The 14,665-nt window shown below is 38.3% G+C and overlaps 1 long non-coding RNA gene across 1 annotated transcript; it reads left to right on the forward strand.

Moving 5' to 3' along the window:
• Positions 1-10,342: 10,342 nt before the first annotated feature.
• On the forward strand, positions 10,343-12,428 carry LOC107304816. Its single transcript, XR_001550867.1, has 3 exons — positions 10,343-10,512; positions 11,889-11,924; positions 12,155-12,428. It is a non-coding gene; the product is annotated as an uncharacterized LOC107304816 (long non-coding RNA).
• The last annotated feature ends 2,237 nt before the right edge of the window (positions 12,429-14,665 follow it).

Genomic DNA, 14,665 nt, shown 5'->3' on the forward strand with positions numbered 1-14,665 from the left:
ATTATTTTTTGATTGCACCAAATAAATAGACATTAAAAATTTTATTTTATATATATATATACACACGTAGAGAGCAAGACTAATACGTGCACCCCTTAGTATAATCTATTCTACACTCCCCCTCACTTCCATGGCCTCCCAAGGCCCATTCACCTCCCACCCCTCTTTTCTAGGCCCAAAAATAATCCCCACTCAATTAAGGGTTGGTCAAAGAGTTCCCCACATGGATCAATCCCTTATGGACTTTCCCTCTTGTCTATCTAAGCCCACCTCTCGTCTTCCTGGAATTCTGCAGTAACACAAAGAAAAAAATACAGTAACATGATAACTAATTCACAGTAACAATGTCGAAATATACCCATAAGAGATCTACTCTTTAAAACACTTTTTTCTAACAATTTGTAGAAACATTTTTAAAAAAATAATATATGAGGTGAGAGATAAAATTGTTTAAAGTTTAGAATCTTAAGAAATATCTATAGGATTTATATTAGTATACACTAATGTTATGCCAATAGCTGCAGTAACACTATAAATTCTATGTTGCAATAACGTCATGTTACTATAAAATATGAGTATTGTTACTGCATAATTTGCAGTAACATAGCGATATAAGTGCAGTAACATGTGCGCTGTTACTGCACAATTACAGTAACGTCGTGATATAAGTATAATAACATCATAATCGAAGAGTAGTAACACGAGGTGCGACTGCATACTATTGCTACAATACAATTAATACATGTAGGAGAGCTAAAAGGTTGTATTTCCCATCTTTAGAGAACAATATCTCATGTGTGTCTTATATTATTTTTTAATACCGTTTTCACTACCGTGGTTAAAAAATATGATTTAAAAAACTAGATCTGTCATGATGTTGTTATTGTATTTTATAAGACATGTTACTGTATTTTTGCCTTCGTGTTACTGCACTTTTTAGACAGACGGGAATGGACAAATGTGAGGTGTGGAGGAGGTCAAAAGACGGAGTTGACTGGGAGAGGTTTGACCAGGCCAGGAGAGAGATTTTAGGCCCTTAGAAGGAGGTGAGAGGTGGGTTTGGGCCTTATGAGGGGAGGGACATAGAATAGCTTATTCTATGAGGGTGCACATATTAGTTTCCTCTATTCTACTACCAGGTATAGCTACTCTCTTCATGTCTAAGGTACAGAAACACCTCTATACATATTTTTTCTCTCTTCCAATAGAAAGTACAAACTCTATACATGTAGTTGTATCATTTACATGAGGTTTAATAGTGTCGAGCAGAAACAGTTATGAAAATATTTTTCATCATGGACGTGCACGGAGTAGCTACACCTGGTAGTAGGATCTAATTTTCATATATATATATATATATATATGACAAGATCTAGATCTGGATCTAGAACTAGTAGGTGGATGTGATTGAAAAATAAAAAAAATCCCCTGAAGATTTGAAGTTAGAAACATCCCCTCTATATTTAAGTCACTTTAGGAGAGAAATTTCGGAGAGAATGAACCTGACTCAGGGAGGAACAACACTATATAAGGACATCTTTGTAGGCAGGTCGAATAAGTGGCGCCTAGGAAGATCGATCTTCCTAGGCACATGACGCCTGCAAAGATCGATCTTCGCAGGCGGACTGCTCCCTCCACCTTGGGTATATTTTTTGCCGGCGGGGTTTTTGCTCTAATGGATATGTCCGCCTGCGAAAATTGAATCCCTACGACGCCGAAAATGAGTTTTCTAGTAGTGTTGGTTTGTATTTAGTTTTCTGGTCTGAGTGTGAGATCAATCGCATGCTGTAGGCTATAGCTGAGGGATGTAATATGGAAATTAATCCTTTGGACGCCTAACAATGGGACGTTAACGCACGTATTTGTGTTCGACCAACTATTTTCCGTGCACCATCCGTGTCCGTGTACACATGGCGCAACCAGATTAATTTTGCGTTTGGATTGAGCTGGGTAAATTGACGCATGTTACCTGGCTGGTGGACATGACAACAGTGCCCGATCGATGGTCCTACAGCCTCACGCCAAGCCCAAGTAATCCGAGAATGATTTTGGCCTGAAATATCAGCTGCCCGTGCACCCTCCGCATTTCACTACTCACTGCTCTCTTGCCCTCTGCATATCTAGGTACATGACGCCTACATCAGATAGCTCTAGGAAGACAGGACATATGCAGAGCTTCGGATAACAATAATAAAATCGTTAGTAAGCCATATTTAAAAGATTTTTTTTCTTCTAACCTACTTATCCAATCCGATTACGTAGTTACATTTATTAGAATTGAAACTTTACAAAACCGATGGGCCTCAGTAGTAGAAACTTGTAATCATCCTTTTACAAATCACAAATGAAATACATAATTAATGGCATCTCTCAAATATGTCATTATATACTTTTTAACAATATAGTCGTGGTACACAGGCGCATGTGGCCATTGCATGGGTGGGCTTGGTAATTTGTTGAACACCTATGGAGTTGAATTTGGCCTGGTACCTAGCCAGCCTAGCTTGGCCGGGCCGGATAGACGCTGGGCATGGGGAGGATGGCCTGGCTCCGGGAGGAGGCTGGGGTAGGTACGGCCCTGTTCATTCCGGCTCTCTCGTTTTTCATGTGCACGAACTGCTAAACGGTGTATTTTATATAAAAATTTTCTATAAAAAAATCGTTTTAAAAATCATATTAATCTATTTTATATTTTTATAATAATTAATAATTAATTAATTATCTACTAATCTATTACTTTGTTTTTCGTGCCAGGTAGGTTAACTTATCTGCGTCCTCTCACGAACGCGGCCTACTGCTGGTTAGCTCAGAGAAGAAGCTAATTAATTGATGTTGATTTTTTTTTATTACAACAGGTGGGTTATCTTGTTTGCCATGGACTCTGTTGTTCTGAACTGATATGTGAGTATTGTTCTGAACTGATATGTGATGGCTTCGTAGTTCTACTCGTCTTAAGAGATATACCTCTATTACTACAATAAAAATATTTTTAGTTTCTGATAATGTATAGGGAATCTCAGTCTTCTGATGCGAGGATAGATATTGCTTTATATATAGAGCGTAAAACTTTCAGGTAACACAATGGAGACATTAATATTTAATGCTTTAGCATTCAATACATATCCACACTCTATGGTTTGTGCTGTACATTACTTTTGAAGATATATAAATTACATATCTTGAGAAGCTGCATACAACAAATTAATTTGAACAAATTAAAAAATTACATGTTAAACTATATAAATAAATCCCCGTGCATGCATGTGTACATCTATTAGCACTAATATTTTCTATACGTACGACCTATATCCATATATACATTGTAATCAACACATCAGTTCGGATCGTGGCTTATATGAACAATGCATTAGTGTTCACAATCATTCTTGTTCATGGCCTATATGACCAATTTGGACATGACCCTGCCTGATGAGAAAACAAAAAAAAGTTATGTCAGTTATCTCCCAAAAAAAAAAGGGCAGAAGAAAAGATATGTCAGCGTGTTTCTCAAGCCTAACATGCATGCACGATAATATCTTAACAAAAAGGAGTAGCACGATCAGAGTGTAGGCCGCTTATCGAGTTGACTTACCTTGGTGGATTTTTGCATTTTGGCCATTTTAGAAAACTTATTTACAAATGAACTCCTAAAAATATATAATTAAGAATTGACATTTTTTTCCGGATCCAATGATGTGTGCCAAGATCCAACATCTCGGCACCACGGCCTTTCACGCCGAGACCATCGACTCTAGCTGTCATGTGATGGAGAATGTTGGAGCCATAGATGACATCGTTACCCAGGATCTATTTGCGAAAAATATTCTTAGAAAGGACATATAAATATGAAAAAAAATATAAATAGGTTCTCTTCGGCGGCAAGACGTTGGACATAGGCGCAAATGACCATGACACAAAGCAAGAGAGTCCACTTTTTGTTAATGTTTTTGTAAGGGCTATTTATAAAAATGTTTTTCAAAAGGGTTGTATTATACAAAATTCAGCTTACTTTTGTCCCTAATGTTTTGACCATTCCAATTCCGGGGAATAAGATATACCCAAACCTTCAAATCGTTCATGTAAGCACAAGTTAGAAGGTCTACAGATTATGTTTCACAAACATACGAGGTCTAACAAAGGGAATACGTACCCTATCGCCATTGGAATTATATTTGAATTCAAATCTCCGTTAGGTTTCAGAAGAAATCATGTACTCCCTCCGTTCCTAAGTGTTTGACGATGTTAAATTTTTTATACAAATTTGACTATTCATCTTATTTAAAAAATTTATATAAATATTAATTATTTTTATATCATTTCATTTATTGTTAAATATACTTTTATGCATATATATATATATCTTTACATATTTTATAAAAAATGTTGAATAAACCGATAGGTCAAATATAAGTCGAAAAGTCAACAACATCAAACATTTCGGGACGGATGTAGTAGTTATTAGCTAATTGTTTTGTTTGCTGACAAGCAAATCAATTCATTTGCAAGTTTCAGAAGCAAAAAATTGGATGGATGCATGCATGGACCATTCCTAATCGTAATTACCTGCAAGAGGATTGTCACTTGGTGATTTGTATCCGCCTGCCTTTTGGATGATCCGGAGCCACCCTGGGGAGGCACAGAGCTACTAAGTCCTGCATAAATAATAATGAATTAACATCACCACAAATGCATGTACATATGCATATAAGTTCGGATGATCGATGATACCCTTGGGAGTGGACATTCTTCTCAATTAATCAAGGACCTTGTTGAGAATACTTCAATTGATCAAATTTGCTGGTCTGGTGCTTCTTTTCTCGCAAGTTAATTTGCATGAGAACTAAGCGTTATTTATAGTGAGACCAGCCTTTGCCCTAAGGTAATTACGATCGATGTGATGGGAAACTACAAAGCAGTAGCTAGCATCGTAAGCTGCAGTTGCTTTAACTTGTATCTTTTAATTCCGGGTTAATTACAGGACATTTCTTTCACAAACATATGTCTAAGAAAACACACACACATACATAAGTTGTGCTGTCCTGCAATGCTCGTTTTGTCCTGTCCAGTTCATGAAAACTAGGAAATTTTGCAGGCGTTGACCAATTAACAAGGCTGTTCCATGCATGTCAGTGATGTTGACATGATTTCCCTTTAATGTTGAAACCTTCGTCTCGTCATGTTGAAAAAAACATCCTAGACATTTCCTATTATACTCTGAACAAACCATCCACGTAATTAACAATTTGACTAATTAGCACGGAATTTGGTGAAAGAATATACTTCGTTGTTAATGTTACATGTATTTTTTCAACCCGTTTTCTCCTGCAGCCGGATTGAACTCAAATCTATAGTATATCTTGCGTGGTGAAACCAACACTAGCTAGCTGCTTCGTTGTAAATTTTAATTTTCAGAACAAAATTAATGAGCTGCCATGGCGCGTCTCATACGTGTGCAAAACTGTGGCTTACTCTGGACTGTCAGGTGTAGTGAAATTTCACAATTAATCATTAGTGTTGTTCATGATACTTTTTTTTCTACACCTTTTCCATGCAAGAAGGCCACTAAGATTGTTCAACATCCATGGGCTGTTAGGCTCTGAAGATTTCAGAATGGCCATTGAATTAGTCTGCACAGACATGTTAATGTTGATGGGCTGGTGACAGTGATGGCTTTTTTTTTTTCTTGCATCCACCAATATAGCCCATGAAGTCCTGGGTCCAATGTAGCAGCTAGCCCATGAAGTCTTCGCCTACGTTGGCTTTTGACAGAGGTACGGAGATTACTGGCCGGTGGATATCCGTTGTTGAACAGAGCAATGGAACGGTCAGCGTATGTCTTTGTCCGTTAGGGCATTCACAGTGTGAGCTATAACTCTATATAAGCTATCTTGCCATTCTGAAAGGTATTATAGCTACATGGACTACCTATATGAATTAAAATACAATATCTCCCTCCTTTCTCTTCACTCTCTTGCGAGAGACCTAGAATTATTGGATGTGATTTGTGAATACTTGCTTGTATCCATTGCTATCTTTATACATTGTGTAAATTGAAATAGCAAAAAAAAATCATCTGTGTGGGTTCCATCTGTATGGACTAAGTAGTGCATATATATTGGGGATGCCCTTACCTGCTACTACTATAGTATTAAACATTTTTTTACCGAAAACTAGTATGTTCCTTTTTTGCTGGCCTGATCGAAGTGTAAACAGCACCAAAGTAGTCGAAAGACCAAGAGAGAAAAGAACAAAATGAAACCACATTTTGTGCTTATGAGCTAAATGTATATGTCGTTTTGGAGAAATTTTGGTAGTTGCCCCCACTTAATTCGTAATACATTCCCATTTTGCCCTGACAGATGCTAGGTTTTCTATCATGTGCCACTCCTATCTATCCCAACCATGATTGTTAGTGGTGAATTAACCCCAACGCTCCTTGCTAGGACGCTACCCACTAGAGATGGAGGATGACGACAGAGAGGAAGCTTGAGCCTCGAGACAAGAATCAGACAGGTGGTCGAGCTAGGCTGGAACCAAAAGACATCCGTAAGGAGTGGCTCTATAGCTTCTCCTTCTCTAAACTTTTACCCCATGGCTACATTGGAGCTGAGCTTGGCAACTTTCGGCGAGCTTGGCCAATGACCTGCCACCCACAGCAGTAATGTTGCTCCCTGATCATGCTTTGCCTACCGTCCACTGCAGTAACTTTGGACGGATATAAGCTATGCTCCCCCAATGGCAACTGGTCCTTCATAGCTTCGGGACGCTGGTACATGCATTAATTACAGAGGGACTCACCGGTGATGGGGAAAACATATGGATTGATGCAGTGACTGAGAAGGACCGTTCAAATAGCCAGTGAGGCTCATAAATAGAAGAACTCACATCCACGATGGCAAAATATAGAAACCATACAAATAGAGAGGCAAATCTAAAAATAACATTGGGAATTGCATGCCAAACAATGAAATTTATTGTGTTTTGAGGATGGAAAAATACCTCCCTATTTGATTTCATTCTCTTGACCACAAAACTAGATATGAAGTATATATTCCTCAACTATTAAAATTTATTCAATTTACCTTCCTTTTTTGCTTTAGAGGGTGGTTTCGTCATACCTGACATCCAAGTGGCACAATGACCTGGTCATTCTCCGATATGGTGTCCACATCATGGTTATATGCTATTACAAACAGCAAAAAAATAATAAATAGTGGGACTTATATGTCAGCAACTAGCCTCGCTTTGCTTTTCTCCGCAACAAACATAGCCACTCATCTCTCTTTAGGTGCTTTCTACCATAAATGTGACCCTTGTCATTTCCTTCCTCTTCACCTACCATGCCACCAATGGCCTATCCATTGTAATTCCTCTTCCTACCTGCACTGCTTTCCTTATTGAGATTGTGATTGCTTACCAGCCTGCAAGAATAATTTTTTGTAGAAGGGCCCCTTAAGTTACTACCCACCTACAAAATCTTTTTTTTGAAAATAACAAAAAGAAAACAAATATTGGAACCTTATCTTCTGGCCACTAAGTTGCCAGCGGATTTAGTTTGCCCCCATCTAGAACCGACCTCCATCATTGCCATCGACATGTAGTGGAGGAGAGCCACCGCCATCCCCTACCGTTTGCCTTCGTGGCCAGTGCCGAGGAGTGGAGGAAGACTTCCAATGCTTTGTCTAGGGATACGGGAGGGGAGTGGAGTCCAGAGGGCCCCCTCCATCTCCGTGTTGTTGGTGTTATGGGCATCGATGAGGAGTAGCGGAATGGAGAGCCACTTATGTCAGATCCGTGCATAGGGGATATGAGTGAAGGCTGGAGAGCCACTGCTACTCCCTTGCTATTGTCATTGTTGCCATGATCGAGGAGTGATGGAGTGGAGAGCCTTCGATGCCGGATCTAGGTATAGGAGATGGGCGTGGAGAAGAGACATCGTAGTCGTCCCCTAGTTGTTCCCATCGTTGGTGTGGCCGTCTCCTCCCCCCGCCTAGGTGACCCCGAGAGTATATTGCGCCTCAATCGACCCTTCCGAGCCCCACACCATGGCTAGTCACTGATAGTGTGACTTGGATAAGGCAACCGTGAGATATCCCCTTCATCTTCCCTAGGCTAGCAAAGAGTTCATTGAAAAGTAGCCATCTCATCCCTCTATGCCTTGTGCAATGGAGGAGGACGAGTAGGGGACAACAATGATGGTGATTGCCTATGCTTTCCTTCCAGATTTATCTGGAGTTTATTTTGGAATTCTTGTTTATCTAGTTTGCGTAGAGTGCTGATCAGGTACGCGTGAGTTATCCACTTAGGTTACAAGTTCTAGAGATAATGTAGATGTGTTGATCCATCACACATCGCCGCCTTCATGCAACAAATGCGAAAATCAACTGCGGTTTGCTACCTCCTATGTACTACTCCACGCATCTTGTCTACTATGCCCTACTCATCGGTGTGTAGATAGCAGATCAGGAGAGCAGGCCTCCGAAACCATCATCTTTGACGTCCTGTGTCGGGATAGGACGAATATGCACTACAACAAATATAACCTTCTACGATGAATTCCTCATGAAAACATATTTGATCATCATCGTTTTATTGTGTTTATGACGTTTGGTGTGGTAGAATACTGGTTAGTGATGAAAATCAGGGGTTCGTCACAAGGAACACCTAGAATTCGTCATAAACTAGTCATTTTGTGATAAACATTATTTTGTCGTAAGATGTCAACTAGGAAACATCACAAGTTAGAGTTCACGCCCTAACAAAATCAACCAAACTACAATTATTTTCTTCAAAAGTAATAATAGGTCTTATTAATATCTGAAAGGAAAATCATCAAAGAACAAAATAATTAAGTCAAGGGAAAATTCAAATGAATCTTCTGGTACTTTCCTTAAATCGTACCTGATCTAAATTGACTCGATCATTTTAATTCAATTTCCAGAATGTATAAATAAAATCAAATAACCTTCTCAGCATTTCATAAAAAATTAAAATAAAAACTTTCTCCCTCTTCTCGGACCATTTTTTTGCCAAAGGTCTTTCTTTATCCCTCTTTGATTTTTTTTTCTCCCTAGGCGACAAATGAATATATTAATTTTACTTTAAATTTAGAGCATCGGAAATAGTTTTAAGCACAATAACAAAATTTCAGAGGTTTACATAAAAAAGATAAACCTAAAAAGAGTCTTGGATTTATACTTTTAAAATTTAGTCCCCAATCACAAACTACCCATAAATAATCTTTTTACTTGAAACTCAATCAATCAACTTGTACCCAAATTCCTAAAGTCTAATGGACCAAGATCCTCATACTTTTCGGTCTCAGACAAGCTCGGCCAAGCCGGCCTAGTAGCCAACCAGGCCAGCTAGCCCAACGGCCCAGTTCCCCTTCCTCTGTTTTACTGGTAGCTACAGCCTGCCAACGCCCTTGCCGTTGGATTCCCCATCCAGCCGCGCGTCCCCATGACCCGATGTGTGGCAGGTGCTCAATGGCGCGGGCAACGTCGACATGGATTGATGCGAGATAACGATGTGCGCTGTTGGCCGATTATGTCGTCACGGGGATCGCAGCTTCGATGCTTGACACGTGGCTCAATCGAACGGCTTGGATTCGCCATATAGATTGAGATGAAGAACAGATGTTGGGTTCATCTCTCTTTTTAATCTGGAATTAAAATTTGAAACTAGTATTTCTCCCTCATAATAATTCTAAATTCGATGGTTCTTTTTCTGTTTCTTTTCTAAAATCATGAAATTTCATTTAACTCCATTTTTTGTATGTTAATTGCTATTCCTTGGATATTTTTGTATGTCTTCTTTTATTCCACCTAAATAGATAATAGAAAACATGTTTTGCGTAATAATTGCTGATGTAAGTTCATATTCTATATTATTATGTGTTAAAATAGGATTGTGTCCAAATTTAAGGTGCATATGAGTTTCAAAATTTTATGCGATAGTATTATCTCAATGTTTGACTTAGAGTTAATTTTGGTAACTATGTAGAAATTCGTTTAACATGTAGAAAATAGTAAAGAAGTTCCAAAATTCTTAAAACTAATAAAAGACAACTTATAACTAGTCTATTACATATAAAAAATATATTGGTGCATATAAGATAATTATTTTTATGTGTTACTTCATATTAGTGCAATTAAATGAAAAAGAAAAATAAAAAGTTAAAAGGAGATATAATCAAAGAAGGCCCATTTGAGCCCAAATGGCCTGACTATTTCTGATCATCCATCGCTGATCTAACGGCTTTGATCCGTAACCCTAACCCTTGCCCATATATAAACCTCGTCCAGTCCCCCTCTCCCTCTCTCCTCTCTCCTCTCTCAGTCGCTTGACCTCCATTCTCCTCTCCCTCTCCTTCACTCCCCGATGCCTACACCCTTGGGCCGCGGCCACCACCGCTCCCTTTTGGTGCCCCGTCACCCTCCCTCCTCGGCGTCCGCGCTGATCTCCCACGGCAGGGGCACCATGCTGTGACGGTCGTCTTCATTCTCTTTGGTGAGCAACTGATCATCCATCCATCCATCCACGTTCTATTTTCTCATCTCTCTTTATTCTCTTCTATAATCTGTAGAATGAACCCTAGATCCACCACTGGAAAATCATTCTTCTTGCTGATTAAAACAAGCCAGCCATTTGCAGGGACATACACATACGGGAATATGATATGTATGCTAGCTAGCTTGTATATCTGTGCTTGCGTGCGGTTTGTGCTTGTATAATGTATATGTGTGCTTGTATATGTTGTTGCTTTTAGTTGGACGAATCTAGAATAATAGAAATGCTTGCAAGGAAGTAAAGCTGATAGCATGTACTACATCCGTTTCATATTGTATGACTTTTTAGCCTTGCCTAAATTCATCAATTGATAAATGTATATGATTTATATATATGTCCAGATTCATTGGCATCCATATGAATCTAGGGAAGGCTAGAAAGTCTTATATTGTGAAACAAAGGGAGTAACATTTAACTTCCCCTACGTCTTGGTCCATTTTGACGAGCAATACATATTCTAAATGGAAAAGATCTGACATCGGAGGCTGATCCAGAAACCAATCTCATTAGGGATAATTTTTTTCTTTGTAATTTTTGCTGCCAACTTAGTTGTGCTTAAGTAACCCTCCTAAGTAATGCCAACTTATAAATGTGCTATGCTTATCGCTTTACTGTTTTTGCAATGCCTAAGCTAGACAAATTTGCTAATACTTGTGAGTTTTGCTATGCCTAAGCTAACTCATTCATTTGTATGTTGTATTTCTTTTTGGCTTGTTCTGCTAATCTCTTTATGCATGTTAGTGCATAGAATTCCATTTGTCAAATCTTACCGTTAACTTCTTGTATGCATGTAAAGAGTCATCTACTGAATATGAAAAAAAACATGGCAGAAACTATGAGGAGGAACAATCAAGTTGTGTTGGACACACTTGGAGCCATGGATTCTTGATACTGAAAAGCCCTTATGAGGACGGTGAATCTCAGTAGAGAGATGATATCATAGATATATGCTATTTGCAGGCAATTAGAAGTTAATAAGCTCAGTGAATAATACACCTTGCATAGTTGGACTAGGGCCGCGTTCGTTCCACCGGATAAGTTAACTTATCCCTCTTGTTTTTCACGCACACGCTTTTCGAACTATTAAACGGTGTATATTTTACAAAAAAATTTTATAGGAAAGTTGTTTTAAAAAATCATATTAATCTATTTTATATTTTTTTAATAATTAATAATTAATTAATCATGTACTAATATATTACTACGTTTTCCGCGCTGGATAACTTATGCTCTCCCTCCCCGAACGCGGCCTACATTGATTTTCTTTGATCACTGATGTGTGCCTTAGCTAACTGTCCATAATTCCCATTGGATAGGCTTGACTCTTCGGTGCTGGATGGGCCAAATATTCAGTAAGTGGCAGCATTGAAGTTTTAGTTAAAGATTGTGTAGTAATTGCTACTTCCAAGTTTGTGCCCTTAAATTTGAATCAAACAATTGTTGGATAGTTTATTTGCATCATCTAATTTCAACTGTATCACTTGATTCGTTATCTTAGGTTTGCTAGTTAGGATTTACACTGTTGAAAATCTGCTTCTTCTCTTTATATGGAAAAGCTAATGCTGTTTTTGTCATGTTGCAGTTTCGGTCTTGGTATATTCATGGTGTTTTGCTGGCTGGTAGAAGAATCATGATTAATTCTAGACCATTAGGAATAATATTTCCATAATAGATGAACTGGTTGTTGCCGGTTGCTAGTCTATAGAATAGATAAGTGAATCTGTGATGCAATCGAACATTTTTTTGGATTTTTCGTTAGTGACTTGAGATGTAATTCAATATGTTTTGATTAGTAAACATGTGATTTTTTGTCAGAGAATCTATGACAATATTTGAATGGGCTGAATTTGATTAATACTTGGACTATAGTCCATTGTATGGAATATTCTTTTAGTTTCGAATTTAAATGGGTTCTCTATCCACATAGATGGGTTATATACATGGTTGGTTAGTTTGTTCAATTTTTGGTCCTCATTTGGCTTAAATGGACCGGGCCTAAATGAATGTATTTCAATTGGTTTAAAAATTAAATTATGGGACAATTCTAAATCTAGTTGGGCTTAGCCCATAAACAAGCAGCTCACTGCATGGCTCTTTATGTGCCAAACTACATTTTATGACGTTTAATAGGCTCAACAATATCGAAAATGAGTGTCATAACTCAATGACGAAAGAAGAATCGTCACTAGATCAATGACGAAAAAAATATATTTTCATCGTATAACATGAATAGAGACGCATGATACGTAACGAACAGATTTTCATCACAGGATCATTACAGAATTTGAAATGTGACGTAATTTGCAGTTTGTATGACGTAAATTAAACGTCGTTTATCATAATATTTTTTTGTAGGATGGTTTTTGGAAAGTGATACGCGTGAATACTCATTGTTTGTCCACTTCCATTTTGTAGAACATTGACTTGCTTCCATTCTGTCACAGAGGCCCACGAACAATTGTGAATCATCGTATATAATAATGTCCCCACTGGTGATCTTCCATCTGGTGCCACTGGCATGATGACAAATCATCATGCATATTTTCAACATCTCGCACGTCATCTGCAACAATCAGGAATCAGTGTTACTGCCGTCTGTCCCTCTGGTGCCACTGGCATGATGACAAATCATCGATCACCTTAACACCCCAGATCACCTAAAAAGGCTAACCCGTAAATCCCGTTCAAAAACATGTGAAACTGGTATATATGCATATTTTCAACATTTCAATCAGATGTGTTGTAAGCAAAGATTAGTATAAAACATTATGCGACCATTACGGAGACAAATTTTGTTCTTTTATTCTACTAGCATTTAAATCGACAATGTGTTACTCAAGGGCTCGATATGTTAAATAATAGATGGTGAAAGTTGATTCACTCGTCAACTTAAAACTATGAGAAATTTTCTCATGTGCCTCTGGGAATGTACTCAATTCCTTCTATTACGTTCCCTGAGTTATTATTTTTATGCACTATATACCTATTCTGTTAGTTGACCTTATCAGACATTTTTTTGAACTAGTAGATAGACAAAAATATCAGTTTAATGAGATTTATCATACCAATGTGTGTCAAATACAAAATTCGAGAGTTAGGAGCTAGCCGTACTTTACTACGTTATAGGCCTGGGCATTCGGTCTTCGGTTCGGTCTTGGTTTCGGTCTTCGGTCTCCAGATAAAATTTGGTCTTTTAGAACTCGGGCCCGATCGGTCTTGAAAAAAACACAAGACCGGAAAATTCGGTCTCGGTCCTGACCGAAGTGCCCAAAATTTCAGTGAAGTTCAAAAATCACGGGAAATTTCATTGCATAGTTTCATATTCCACAACACAATTCATAGTTAACCAATTTACTGAAATATAGAACAGAGTCTCAAGTCACAAATACCAAAGTACAATAACAAATTCAACCATAGTTTAACCAAGGACAATGAGACAATACAGAAAAACAAGATAAATTCGGTCTGTTCAGGTATTTCCCGTATACCTTTCATACATATATATATATATATATACATACATACATACATACATACATACATACATAGTTACGCCTAGATGACTGCAAATCTTTCATGTCATATACCCAACAAACAATTATTACCTATAAAACTAATATAACCATGTGCCCACGTATATATAGTTTAACTACACTTATCAATGTACTATAGCATGATCGTACATAATATAAATTGAAGATGTGCCTGCAACCAATTATCACAAACAATACATATGTCAAATACATACTGCCGCCATTCAAATACCTAACAAAAAACTATTTAAGGGTTGCAAGCACTTAACAACAAGCCGGACAAACCACACAAACCGACGACTTTTATGCATGGCCAACCCGCAAAAATTAGAAGAAATATCGCACATTAGCTCCAAGTTACTGGGGCTAGCAACAGCCGGCTTAACTATTAGAAAGATGGTGTATTCATTGGCCGCCACTGGGTTTTGAAGCTAAAAACCGTGGGGAGCAAGGAGATTACCACGCGCCATCGCTGCCACTACCGCAGCTTACCGCCCACTCTGCACCGCTAAGAGCGCGTCAGCGGCGGATTTGACGCCGGACGCCGCCTGGTCGAGGTC

This window comes from Oryza brachyantha, chromosome 8 (assembly GCF_000231095.2).
Source record: "Oryza brachyantha chromosome 8, ObraRS2, whole genome shotgun sequence".
NCBI classification, from domain to species: domain Eukaryota; kingdom Viridiplantae; phylum Streptophyta; class Magnoliopsida; order Poales; family Poaceae; genus Oryza; species Oryza brachyantha.